Here is a 12,843-nt window from a genome sequence, read left to right on the forward strand (position 1 = left end):
GGCGGGGTGGGTGTCAAGATTCTCAGAGTGTCCACTCAAATATCCCAATCCCAAATCTCGGGGTGTTCCTCTTTCTGTGTCTGGGCGATTTTTACATAAGGACCTGCCGAGGCTGTGCACTTAGGCTCCTTTGTGGCTCTGCCACCTTCATAATCAGATCCTGGGCCAGATTTTCAGCAGTCAGCCCTGCAGGGCAGGAGAGAAGGTTCTCGGCTTTCAGAGGATACCTTAAGTTGGAGGATGGCTGTCATTTACACTTCGTAAAATGACATGGTGTAGTATGTATTTCATCCAAGTACTAGAGGGGAAATTAATTTCAGAGAGGTCACTGACCAAGAGGGAGAAGGAAGCAGGAGTTACAGCGAATCGAAGAAGGTACACAAGGTTTCCTTCCCAACGTGGACATCACACCTGCAGCTACAGAACACGCTTTCCCTGCAAGTACACAGAGCACATTTACAAACAATGACATATACTGGAAAATAAGTCAAGTCTCCATAAACTTTAAAGAATTAAATTACGTTCAAAGTATGTTAATGCAAAGTATGTTCTCTCACCACAATGAAATTATTTTAGAAATAAATGACAAAAATATAATCATAAATCCCCATGTTTTAGAATTAAAAAGTATACTACAAAATAACCACGTCAAAGAATACATTGAAAAAGAAATTTGATAATTTTTGAACCAAATGATGAAGAAATATTATGAATCCAAATCTGCAGAATGCAGCTAAACCAGTGTTAGATGATACTTCATAGCCTTGAGTGCCTATACTGGGGGGAAAAGGGCTGAAAATTATTGAGCTTCCATCTATTTCAAAATGTTGGAAAAAACAGGAAAATAAACTTAAAATTGAAATGAAATAATAAAAATAAGTTCATAAAATAGAAAAAAAATGAGGAACAAAAAAGATTAAAATTTGGCTCTTGACAATACTAATAAAATTGACAACTCCCTAGCAAGACGAAAGAACATAAAAAAGAGAGAGAGGAGCCAGCCCAGTGGCTTAGTGGTTAGGTTCACATGCTCTGCCTTGGCGGCCTCCAGTTCACGGGTTCGGATCCTGGGCACAGACCCATACACTGCTCATTGAGCCATGCTGAGGTGGCATCCCACATAGAAGAAATAGAAAGACTTAACAACTACAAGATACAACTATGTACTGGGGCTTTGGGGAGGGAAAAAAAAGGAGGAGGAAGATTGGCAACAGATGTTAGCTCAGGGCCAATCTTCCTCACCAAAAAAAGCATACCTTAAAAATAAAAAGAGAGAGAGCACAAAAGTCAACAGTGGGAATGTGAAAGAGGACATTACTAAGAAGAATAGCAGAGGATATTATAAATAATTATATACCAATAAATTCTTAATTTGGATGACATGGATAAATTCCTAGAAAAGGATTACCTACCAGAAGGAATAGGAAAGCTGAATAGTCCTATAGTCATTAAAAATAGAATTGAATTAATAAAAAAAAAAAGAATTGAACAGAGTTGAGAGTTACCCCAAAAACTGACAGAGAAGATAGATAGATGGCAAATAAGCCCGTGAAAAATGTTCACGACCATGTCACTAGGGAATGCAAATTAAAATCGCAGCTACTAGTATAGGTAACATTTTCAAGGAAAAAGCCAAAAATAGTGAGTGCTGGTGAGGATGTGGAACCACAGGAAGTCTCATATGATGCTGGTGGGAATGCAAAATGGTGCGTTCACTTTGGAAAATAGTCTGACAGTTTCTTATAAAGTTAAATATGTACTTACCATATGAACCAGCAAGCCCATTTCCACATATTTACCCAAGAGTAAAAAAAATATATGTCTACTGTAAGAAAGTCTAACTCCATTTTTTTGATGTTTTCTGACAGCTCCTAAGCCTGACGCCTCTCTCTTCCCCTTCTGCCCCACGTCTGGGCAAGCAGACAAGCCCTCAGCCCAGGTGGGCCCTCCCCAGCTGATGATGGGAGGGTCAAACCACACAAGCCCCCGGCCCCAGCCCCACCACCAGAAAAAACCTAAGCCAGTCTCCTTTCCTTGATCTTTCAAGCCCTTTTGGGGGCCTGCTTGGCAGCCACCCTGCTCTCCCCAGAAAGCCTCATTATGTGAGTAATAAGTCTTGGTGTGTGGGTGGCAGTCTTGATGTCCAAAGGAACACAGGATGGTCACCATATCTGTGCAAAGGCTTGTGCATGAATGTTCACAGAAACCAGGAATGGCCAAAATGTTCATGAACTGGTGAGGGGAAAAGTAAATTGTGGCTCATCTACACAGTGGAATATTATTCAGCAATAAAAAGGAACAAAATCCTGATACACGCAAAAGTATGGATGAATCACAAAAGTCTTAGGCTGTGAAAGAAGCCGGTCACAAAGGCTACAGACTGTGTGATTCCACTTATAGCACATTTTGAAAATGCAAAACTATAACAATAGAAACCAAACCAGGGTCTGGGGGTAAGGAGAGGGGACTGAACACAAATGGGATGAGGGAATTTTGGGGTTGATGGAAATAGTCTATATCTTTTTTTTTAAAGATTTTATTTTTTTCCTTTTTCTCCCCAAAGCCCCCCAGTACATAGTTGTATATTCTTAGTTGTGGGTCCCTCTAGTTGTGGCATGTGGGACGCTACCTCAGCGTGGTTTGATGAGCAGTGCCATGTCCGCGCCCAGGATTCAAACCGACGAAACACTGGGCCGCATGCAGCGGAGCGCACGAACTTAACCACTCGGCCACGGGGCCGGCCCCAAAATAGTCTATGTCTTCTGGTGGTATACAACTGTATACATTTGTCAAAACCCACTGAACTGCACACTTATGAGTGAATTTTACTGCACATAAATTATACTTCAGTAAACCTAACTTTAAAGTTGTCTCCAAAAGAAAACTCCAGGCTTCATTACTGAGTTCTACTAAATATTTAGTAAAGAAGTAATTCCAAATCTTATAGAATTTCCAGAGAATAGAAGTGTACACTCCCCTAAATTTTATAAAGCTAGCATAAATTGGTACTAAAACCTGACAAAGACATTAAAAGAAAAGAAAATTATAGGTCAGTGTCAATTATGAACATAGGTGCAAAATCACAAATGTCAGTAAAACAAATCCAGTAATATATTTTTAAAATAGACAATATATCATAGTCAAGATAGGTTAATCCTGGGAATATAAGGTATTGATTCAATATTAGAAAATCTATCAATGTAATACATCATACGAAAAGATTAAAGGATAAAAATCATATGAGCACCTCAAAAGATACAGAAAAATTATTGACTAGAATTTAATATCTATTTATGTTGACTAAAAAATCTTAGCAAATAAGGAATAAAGGGTAACTATTATACTGAGAAACATGTCTATATAAGAGCTACCGCAAAGCATGCTTACTGGTGCAACGTCGAAATCCTTCTTTTTGATAATCAGGAACAAAACAACCCACTATGACTTCTGCTGTTTAGCGTTCTTACTGGAGAACCGAGCCTGAGCAATAAGGTAAGTAGAAATAAATCAAGTGCGTAGCGATTGGAAGAGTGAAGCAACAGTCCATCCTTTTCAGAAATAAGATGATAATGTATGTAGAGAAACCAAATAATCTTCAGATAAACCGTTAGCCCTGATAAGATTTCAGCAACTTTACTGGATACAAAATGAACAAATTAAAATCTACTTTGTGTTTCTACGTATCAGCAATTTATAAAATGAAATAAGATATTAATTACAAGGGATTTTAAAAGTTCCAAGTACCTAGGAATAAATGTAACAAAATCTGTGCACAACCTTTCAGGTAAAATTATAAATCTTTAATTAGATCTATTAAAGAAAACCTAAGTAAATAGAGAATACTGTGTTCCTGGATCAGAAGACTCAGTGGTAAAGATACGTCAACACACATACATACATATATATTCATTCAATGAAATCTCTACAAAATCTCAACACATTTTTTTACAGAACTTGAAAATATGATTCTAAAATTTATATAGAAATGCATGAATAGCTAAGGCATAGACAAAAAATGAAATTAAGGTGTGATATCAACACTTACTATAAATAAAATTAAGAGTGTACTATTGGTGATGGGATAAGAAAGAGAGAGATTGAGGTAAAAGGTTTCTATCAAGAAACAGACCAATGGATATGTGGACATGATATTACAGGGAAGCGCCACTGAAGAACAATGGGAGGAAAGGACAATTTTCTTTTAAAATAAATAGTGCTGGGATAACTGGGTATCCATATGGGAAAACAAATGGGAATCCTTCCCTCATCCCATATGCAGGTATCAATTCCATGACATGTGCAAAGTAAACTAAAACATTTAGAAGAGTGAGCATACCGAATAATAGTTTTTTACTGTGTGCTATGTTAGGATTGCTTAAATCAATCATTAAAGAACTGCCCATTAAGGAACAGATTTATAATTTAACCACATTAAAATTTAAAAGTTCTGTACATTAAAAGCACCATTTAAAAACTGAAAAGATAAAGTAAAGAGTGTCAGAAAGCATTTGCAACAGATATAAACAACAAAGGATTAAAATGTAGAATATATTTGTATATTTTTTCTAAATTTAAAAATATATTTAAAAGTCTCTTCAATGAGAAAAGGCAGGCAGAGAAGAGAAATTAGGTGGTGCTTCATAAATAAAAATGGCCAAATACATACATGAAAATTTATTTAAAATCATTACTATTCAAGGAAGTGCGTATTAAACCATGGTGAGATTCCACGTGACACCCTCAGATCGGCAAAAAGTTTTAAAAGCTTGAGAGTTACAAGTGTTGTTGAGGATATGTCACACCTGGAACTCATTCAGCACTGGGGGTCATGCACATTAGTCTGTCCCTTTGGAAAATAGTTTGATATTAAATGCTAATGTTGGAGATATTCATGTCACCACTTATAGGAATGCGTATCTTTGAAAAGCTCTTGCACATGTGAACCATGACCTAGGAACAAGATTGCTCATAAAAGCATTGTGATAGTTGAGAAACAACCCAAGTGTTCATAGATAGGAGAATGGATAAATATGCTGTGGTAGAGTCATACAAAAGAATAATAAACAAGCTAGAGCTACTGCAACAATGACAAATCTTACAGAAGGCTGAACAAAAGAAGTAAGACATAAAAGAATAAATCTAGAATGATTCCATTTATATACAAAGCAGTATAGCAGCCTTTACACACTGAACTGATATTGTGTAGAACTACATCAATTAATAGAAAGAGATTGTCACAGTAGATCAAAAAACAAGACCCAACTAGATATCATCTACAGGAAACCACTTTAAATATAAAGACTTATAGATTAAAAGTAAAGAGATGAAGAAAGATATCCATGCTAACAGTAATCAAAAGAAAGCTGGAGTAGTTATATTAATTTTAGAGCCAACTTCACAGCAAAACAAATGGTCAGTGATAAAGAGAGGCATTACATAATGATAACGGGATCAACTGTCCAAGAAGAGAGAACAGTTCTTACTGTGCATGTGCCTAACAACAGAGCATCAAAATGTGAGGCAAAAACTGATGGTCCTACAAAGAGAAATAGATAAATTAACTATCATGCTTGGCAATCTCAACATCCTTGTGTTGGAAATGGACAGATACAGCAGGCAAAAAATCAGTTAGGACATAGTTAAACGCAACAGCAGCATCAGTCAACGGATGCAGTTGACATTTATAGACGACCTCATCCAACAGGAGCAGGATGCAACTTCTTCTCATGCTCAGGGCTCCTCAGTAAGATGAATAGCTGATTTATCATCAGAAGCCATGGAGGCCAGAAGGCAGTGGGAGGACAAATACAAAGTACTGAGAGAAAAGACCCTGCCAGCTAAGTCTTCTATATCCAGCAAACCATCCTTCAAAAATGAAGGAAAAAATATAAATTTTGAGTGAAACAAAAACTGAAAGAATTATTTGGTAACAGACCTGCCTTACAAGAAATACTAAAGGGGCAACATCAGCAAAAATGTCAGAGTAGCTAGTTCCAAGGCCCCATCACTACAGAAATGCTAAAAAAACTGAGCAAAAATTCTGAGAATCAAGAGAGCCAGAATTGTTGAAAACAGAGTTTTAGAAAAACCAAGAGAATGCTGAATAAGAAGTCAACTTTAAAATGGTAGGAAAGCATTGCAGCATTTTCACTTGTTCTTGACCTACTCCCCTGCTCAGCTTGGCAGCAGTCTTGAAGAAGGCAGCCTGCATTCCCAGTGTGGGACCCTGGTCCCTGGTTCTGGAGGGAGGAGAGAAGACCTTATTTGCAAATAATTGTGTTTGTCTGCTTTGACCTGTCTCAGGGGCTACCTGATGGACTGACAGAAGGTGCCTGTCTGTTTCACCTAATTTGGAATTCTTTCAGACCAGAAAACTGCCTTACACAGAGGGCATTCCTCAAAAACATTCAAAGGCAGATGAACAACCTACTGCAACCTAGGGCAAAAGATTACAATTGAGGCAAATAACAAACATGCTAAAAGCCTAGGAAGAAAAGCTACAGAGTTTCTTTGGGAAATTGGGGCATTCAAAAGTGCCTGTGTGTACTGGGTAACTTAGAAAAACACGCATATAACCTGGGGATGACACATGCTCAGAAAAGACCTGAGAAGATCCTGAGCTTTCATCTCTGGCCGATCTCTAGACTCAGCACAAACAGGAAGTGAAGGCAAAGGCAGAGTTGTAAGTGGCCTGGCTAAGCCATGAAGGAGTGCCCAAACAGATTAATCTGCAAAGCCTGGGAGAGGTTTCATTTTCCTTAGCTGTTAGTGACCTTTTAGATTCTTAGGAGCTTTCAAAGCCCCTATGAACATCTCATTCCCCAGTTTTTCTTTTTACACTATTTGGCTAGTTTGTCGTTGCCCCAACTGTTAGCTATAAATTTAAACAATTGCTTGTAATTGTTCTTGTCAAACACCCTCAAGGCAAAGGCTTTTCACACTGAGTGAGCTCCAAGATCAGATAAAGTTAGCCCTCTAAGCAGGGTCTTCCAGGGAACCACCAGCCAGATCAAATAAAGGCAATTCTCTGGGCAGGTAGCTTTAAAAACTTTCCAGCCCTGTTCTGCCCCTTCTAGTGGCTGCCAGGCTGCTGCTTTTCACTGTGATTTGGGGCTGTTAGTTTTTGAGGCTACCATGGAGCTGGAAAGTGGGGGATGGGACGCGTGTAAGTTAAAACACAACAAGGCATTCTGTGCTTACTGATACAGTCGTTTTCCTTGAATAGACACTCCCAAGCTTTCTGCAAGCCTTTGTTAATTTCCAGAGATCTGCAAAAAGGTGATTCTGACAATTTTTTCCAGTTGTCTCAGTTTTGCTATGGAGGACAGAGTTTTCTGATGTTCTTACTCTACCATTTTCATTGATATCACTTCTTCTCCTGTGTCCTTTCGCTATGTTCCCAAGATTAATCATTTCCTTGCTTTCTGGCACTCTAAGATGTTCCAGCTCATCTAGTACTGCCTCCCCCAGTCCTGGAATCAGCCACTTCCCCAGGGAGGCCGAGTCCTTGTTATTGGAAGTATGTGTGTGTACACGCACAGTAAATACATAGATAAGTAAGGATGTCCCAAGGTAATAGTGGCCCCTACATGATTCACAGCAGGCTAAGACTGTTAGTTGAAAGTCTGCCAACACCAAACCCAAATTTTTACACAGCCAATTGCTTTAAATGTAGCCCAAATTAGTATACTTTTAGCCATTCAGAGAGTGCCTGCTTTGCCATACCCCATGAAACTGCACCCAAATCTGCTGGCCATGGATAAGTCCTGGGCTATAAACAGCCCCAAGCTGCTGCTGCTCCTCAGAGCTCTCCGATCTGAGCCCTGGGATACACTGAACCGCATTCCCCTCAAAATCCCTATGTTCCGGCCCTAACCCCCGCTACTTCAGAATTTGACTTTATTTGGAGATTGGGCCTTTAAAGAGGTAATTAAGGTAAAATGAGGTTATTAGGGTGGGCTCCAATCCAGTGTGACTGGTGTCCTTATAAGAAGAGATTAAGATGTAGACACACACAAGAGCATGACCTCTGAGGACACCAGGAGGACGCGGCCGTCTACACACCAAGGAAAGAGGCCTCAGGAGAAACCAGCCCTGCCCACACCCAGATCTAAGACTTCCGGCCTCCAGAACTGAGAGAACAGATTTCTCTTGTGTAAGCCACCTGGCTCACGGAACTTCGTTAAGGCGGCCCTTACAAACCAATACACTCTCCATCTGGCTGCTGAGCAACATCGCCGAGACCCTCAGCCCCCCTGACTCCCCTCCTCCAGGAGCTCCTCTGCCCTGCCCCCGTCTGGGTGGTAGCCCCCTGCCTCTGCCACTGGAAGATCTCCTGCTGTGAGGGACTTCCCTTCTCATGCAAACCATCAAAGTGCCACCCAAAGAAAGCTCGCTGTACGACTCTCTCGTGGTCACGTCTTCCTTGGTGACCCTCGAAATCCTCATCACAGGATCTCTCTCTCTACCTAGAGCTCCACATCACCTCTTTTGGACACACACACACACACACATTTCTGCAGCAGGTGACAGATCTAGCTAAGTAGGTCATCATCTGAGATCCAAGAGTAATGAGTATTAAGGCTGTTTCTTAGCCCAGAAGCTCCAGCTGTTGCCTTTTCCCAGAAAGAACCACCATAGCAACTGCATGTATTGAATACCTACAATGTGTTAGTTGTGCTAACAGACTTACGTGTGTTATCACAGGAAGACATCACAACAGTCTTCTGAGTTAAGAACTATTATTCCCATCGTACAGTTGAAAAACCCAAGCACCTTAAGGTATACACAAAGGTATATAAATGTTAGCTAACCTGCCTGGGATCAAACAGCAATATCTGGCAGAATCTACGTCTGTCTCACTGCAGAACCTAAACAATAAAGACGTGCGGCTTAATCCCAAGGGCTTTCAAGAGGCAGGCTGCACTTGCTCTGCAGTCACCCAGCAAGTATGTCATGAGAGGCTGCTAAGATGTATCACACTTGAATAACATGAGATTGGTAGATCAGTCATGGCTCAACAGGAACATGTATCTGAGCCCCTAAAGTCACCGTGATACACATTCTGATCGCTGAATCCTTGCTCTGTCTGGCAAACACTTCAAAGTAGAACTATGGAGTTTTAGTATCAAGAACTTAATGCTGGAAGAGGCCCTGGAGATGATCTAGTCCAGTTCTCACATTAGAGCCTTGCAACAGCCAAGGTTCGACCTGCCTAGAGACCTGGGATGTCAGTAGAAGAGCTGGGACTAGAACCTGAGCGCCACTGCACAGCAATAAAATGACTAAAACAAAATCAATTGCAATACTAGCTAGTAGTATTTTGGGGGTGTCTGCAATACTCCCTGTATATATAATCTTATTTAATCCTTAAAGCAATCTTTTAATATAGGCGTTATTATCTCCATCTTTGATAAGAGAAAAGAGTTGCTAAGTCCAGGATCACAAAGGTAAGAACATGGCAAAACCTAGATTTGAATCAAGCTCTCTTACAGACTTGATTCTATGCTTTTCCTATTATATTATTTTCATCTTACTTTTTGCCTTAACTTTTATTCGTGCTATTAAAACTATAGAAAAATATTTGAAAATGATATCAATGAGAAAAGAACAAGATTAAGGCAAATATCTGTATTCCATGATCAGTATCAGGATGATCTCTACAATAGCTGGGCTTTATTCTTGTCTCAGGGAAAGTCCGGATGGAGACACTGTATGGGCTGCGTATCACCACTTCACATCGGAAAGAAATCAGACCACCTGGGGAAAGAACGTCTTATTCTCTTTTGTAGGAGACATCTGTTGATCTCTCATAGATGTTCCATTTCTATCTTTAATTGTAGTCTTTTTCTTTTTTTGACCTGTCCCAGTGGTTTCTTACGCTGCTTTCTTGGGTCACACGGCAATAACAGGAGGAGACTCAGATGTGCTCTGTACTGAACCGTTTCCATGAACTCCTCTCTCACAGTGGCACTGGTCACCAGAAGGGCTGTCGAGGAAAATAGCCAGTGGTCTTATGAAGCTTTCCCAAAAACCTCTTCAGGGCTGCTTTTTCTTTATCGATCTCCCTGAGCCGGATGTTTAAGGCCTTCTGGAGTTTCTGAACGTGGAGCCTGGTCCTCTTCTCCTCTCCGACATTGTTCACAAGGGCCTTGCGCAGGTATATGGGGTCTCCTGTTTTGAAGCTGTTCTTCTTCATCGTGTAGCTCATGCCACCCATGTTCAAACTTTGGCAAAGGAGGTTCGAGATGGGAGAGTGAGGCTGCCTGGAACACCTCAGGAAAATGCTTCTCTCATGTTTGGAATACCAGAACCCCAGCACCATGGGAACAGAGACTCACGGAATCTTGGAGCTGAGCAGCACCAGAGATCCTCCTAGCGCCCAGACCCTTACATTTACTGATCAGAAGATGGTCTTCAGTTTACGCATCGTCTTAGTTTAGAAATGGAGATGAGTGTCCAGTGAGGATGCCTGCCGCCCTCTTGTGCTTACACTCAGGCTGAATGGCTAGTGCCTGCAGGGACTCATAATCAGGACCAGAACGTTTATGGATAGAGAAAATTGGAAAGAATATTCAATAATTCTTCATTCTCTTATGTATTTGCCTGAAATTGCTAAATAATTGAGATTTTGTCATTTAGGTATTAAGTTGGACCTAAAGATAAGAACTTTCTTATGAAGTATCTTTTTTTTTTTTTGCTGGGAAAGGTTCACCCTGAGCTAACATCTGTTGCCAATCTTCCTCTCCCTCTCTTTTTTTTCCCTCCCCAAAGCCCCAATACATCATTTTATATTCTAGTTGTAAGTCCTGGTTCTTTTGTGTGAGCCACCACCACAGCATGGCTACTGACAGACGAGTGGTGTGGTTCTGCACCTGGGAACTGAACCAGGGTTGCTGAAGTGGAGTGTGCTGAACTTCAACCACTAGGCTATCAGGGCTGGTCCTCTACTTTTCACATACGAAAGGACAGGAAACAGGAAAATATACATGTACCTATTCATGTGAGCAAAAAAAGAAACACAGGAAATAGAAACTAAAGACTAATGAGATGACAGAGATGGGAAGGGGCAAGAAAGGACGGGGAAATGCGAACAGGGCAGGAGGAACAGGATGAGGGACACTTCTGTGAGTACACCTTTTAATTTTTCCTACATTTACAAATATGTTAATTTTTTATGTGATCAAAACTAATTAAAACAAAAAAGGATTAGGGGGTGGTATCCAACGCTTCTTTATGTTATTCTAGGATTGAGCAAGAAGTAAATATATTGTGGATAATGAGAGCCAGGCTCTCTGTTGGAGAAAAAAACTACAAATTAAGAAAGGAGGAAAGTTATAATGTACTCTGTGGTGCTGGACTGGAATTTGGAGAAATCAGTATGAAATCACAGTTCTATGAATCAGTGTCAATTCATAGTTCTATGAATCAGTATGAAACTGTGGTTCTATGGCTTAGTAAGAATTCTTGTGAAGAACAGACCATTAGAAATTCCGGTCTCCAAAGATGCCTTAGAGTCATGGGGCCCTGTGACTCTCCCCAATATAGTTGGACTCCCATTTATTCCTGGCCTCAAAATTCTTTCTGGAAGGGCAGATGATAGGTTTTATGTCCCCGTCTTTGGATTTGAGCTATGACTTTCACCTAAGCCTTGATAACGTTATTTCATTCCTTTTGAACTCATTATGAGCAAACACATGTATAATTCTTCCAGTCCTCTTTAATCAGGAGAGAAAAACCTGAGCAATGTGGAATGTTCCTAATAGGAAGGCACAGTTTTCTTCTAACAGGGAAATTTTACCAGTTTTCAACTTTGAAGTATGGCCTTTGGAAACCATCAAAAGATTTAGCAAAGCTTGTTCATATTATCACTAACTACTAATGAGTGCAATTAATGATGCCCCAATCAGACCACACTCTGAGGGAGTCTGACTCTGGTCCACACATTTGGGAGTGAGGTCCAAAGGGACCTTTTTAAACAGGACCTACCAGAAGAGATATCAGATTAACAAGAAGTGTGGAAATGAACTTTTGGATGGAGAAGATTTGGGCAAGACAAGATAATGCCTTCAAATAACTTCAAGGCTGTCATGGGGACAGGACTGTGTACTCCGACACAAGAACCAGTATCAGCAGGTAGATCAGCAGATTGTAGCTCAGGGTAATGAGAATTTTCCCAATTCCTAGAGGTGTCCACTAATACAGAACATATTTGTCACTAGAGATGTCTGAGAAGGACCATCATGGGGTGTTGCGGGAAGCAAGAACTCACATTGCACTCTGGAATGTATCACCCCTGAGCTCTCTCCTGGATCTGCGATGAGGATGAGTGATCAGCACCTCAGCATTTACCGCGGCCCCGTGGCAGGAAGGGTTACTGTTGCTGTTTTCATTGTGATGAAAGCGAAGCTCAGAGCGTTGAAGAACTCTGTCCAAGCTGAGCTCAGAGGTGCTGCCGGTGCAGTTGAAGTCCTGCTCCCCCAGCACCTAAGCCGGCCTGGCTCCCTGCCGCCACGACCTCACCTCTCCTAAAGCATGCGGGTTCTCAGCATCCCGCAGTGTCACTGATGCACCTCTGCGGGTGTGCAGCAGAACCAGCCTGTTCCAGGCGTGCTCCTTCTCTCGTGCCCTGCCCTGCTCCGCCACACTCTGGGGCACTGGGATCTGAGCGCGGGCACCACGGGCCCCTCAGCCTCAGGCCAGCCCACATGGTGTGGGCCCAGGTTAAAGCTGCACACGACTGGGTTGGTCTCGTGACACTGCCAGGGCCTCAGGGGCTTTGTGCTGGGCCGTCAGCTGGTCTGCGCGCTGCTGAACCTCAGGCCGGGGCCCTTGTCCAGCAGA

The 12,843-nt window shown here is 41.3% G+C and overlaps 1 long non-coding RNA gene across 1 annotated transcript; it reads right to left on the minus strand.

The window, feature by feature from the left end:
• Positions 1–250: 250 nt before the first annotated feature.
• Positions 251–12,362, minus strand: LOC138920462 (uncharacterized). Its single transcript, XR_011431641.1, has 3 exons — positions 12,272–12,362; positions 3,388–3,480; positions 251–435 (listed from the first exon to the last, which is right to left on the minus strand). It is a non-coding gene; the product is annotated as an uncharacterized lncRNA (long non-coding RNA).
• Positions 12,363–12,843: the final 481 nt, after the last annotated feature.

Source organism: Equus caballus, chromosome 23, assembly GCF_041296265.1.
Source record: "Equus caballus isolate H_3958 breed thoroughbred chromosome 23, TB-T2T, whole genome shotgun sequence".
Classification (NCBI taxonomy): Eukaryota; Metazoa; Chordata; class Mammalia; order Perissodactyla; family Equidae; genus Equus; species Equus caballus.